Source organism: Ammospiza caudacuta, chromosome 3 (genome assembly GCF_027887145.1).
Source record: "Ammospiza caudacuta isolate bAmmCau1 chromosome 3, bAmmCau1.pri, whole genome shotgun sequence".
Lineage (NCBI taxonomy): Eukaryota > Metazoa > Chordata > Aves > Passeriformes > Passerellidae > Ammospiza > Ammospiza caudacuta.
Window position 1 is genome coordinate 7,382,788 of NC_080595.1, and position 1,815 is coordinate 7,384,602.

A 1,815-nucleotide genomic window follows, 5' to 3' on the forward strand; every position below is an offset into this window, starting at 1 on the left:
ACTTTTTCACTTTGTCATAGCATTTCACTGCATTTTTATCTAACTGTAACTTTGGTGATGAGTAACAGCTGCTGATAGCTGTGGGCTTAAGGTTTGAGAAGTGTGACACCAAAATTCAGAACAAACTCTGATATATATCAGGTATTCAATTATCATTTTTAAACTCCTAAAATCTAGACCTTTGAGGTCCAGCTTTGTCTCTCTTTCAGACAGTAGCTTATCAAACCCTGAAGAAAAGCACCTGGTGTGCAGAGCAGGGCAGGACAGCCTTGTGCAGGAGGGTGTGCAGTGGTGCCTGTCAGAGGTGAGCCAGTTTCCTGAATAAGGATCTCTCTTTCACCATTCTGCTCCTGAAACAAGTCTGTGAAGGATATTCTCCACAGAGTCTATTTCAAAGGGAATGATTCTGTATTTTCTTCCAGAGTGCTCAAAACAGACTGGCATGCATCACACACCATTTTGCAAATGTGAAGACAAATTTTGACTGAAAGAAAGCATTTCCAATTAAGCATGGAATTAGTGGTCACTACTATTCTGTCTTAAGTGCAGAACAACTTGAGGATCAAATCTAGCAGGGAGAGCTGAGTGCTTCTTTGCCTTATTCTACTGGCACTCAGGTGCAGCAGGCAGAGGAAAAGGTCTCACCTCTGTTCAGAAAACTGATCCAGGCTGGTCCCTCTGCCCTCAGGATTTTCTGTCAGGGTTGGTGGTGGCTCTCAGCACTAGGATTTGAATGTGCCCAGCAGGAGAGTCCATTGCCTCCTGTGAAACAAATTGTGCTTGAGTCTAAAGCCTTGTGGGATGGAGCCTGGATCTGCTGAGCTCCTGATCTTAGCTTCCATTTCAATTGATGTTGTGAAATAATACTAATCCATGCAAGTGTTATTGATAGATTGTATTTCCCTGTGCTTTCAGAAGTAGAGAAGGACATCAGAAGTGACTGGAGAACAAAACCACACTGACATCAGTCATCTGGAGATGGTTTAAGACCTGTTTGAAGCTCAGCTGAACACACTAGGGACAGGAGCTGGTAAAGCCATACAGCCCTTCAATTTTCTTTGAGCAGTTTGTCTTCAATCTGACCTCTGTGGCAGATGGGGTACAGAATTGATAGTTCTGAGCTGATCGTTCTCCTAGCTGGTACCAAGCAAAATCTCAGTTGTCAAAAGAATTAAAAGACTCACACAGGAATTATTCAAAAATTGAATTCACTTTTAATTTTGAATTAATAATATTTTTATCCTTTAGCAAGAGGTATTTACAACACCCTGCTAAAACAGTGCAAAGCCACAGTGTGTTGGGCCTACCTAGGGCTATGATTTAAGAGTACAAATTCAGTGCAGAAGTAGCTGGGCCTGCAATTACTCCTACCCAGCCCCACCTCCTGGGTTGAGCTACAGGCACCTGTGTCTTTCAGCTGCTCCTCACATCTCCCAGGAGCCTGGCACAGGGCAGTCCAGCTCCTTCACAGCCCAGGCTGGAAGAGAAAGGCAGCCACAGAAGGCAGTTTAAAGATACTGTAAGCTCATCAATGCTGATTGATTGATTGATTGATTGATTGATTGATTGATGCACTCATGCAAGTTAGGTCCTGCCAGACTGCTCTCTGTTCTTTATGTGAGGAACTTCATACTCACAGCAACTCAAATTTTACTGCTGCCATAAAAAAAAAACCTTTCATAACAATTTTACTGTTACTAGGTACGTTGGTAGTTGTGAGGTCTATTTTTCAATCTCAAAGCAAGAGTCAAAAATACTACAGAATATGTTTCAGAAGATACTCAAGCACTCTTCATGCTACTTTCTTAGCCTAGC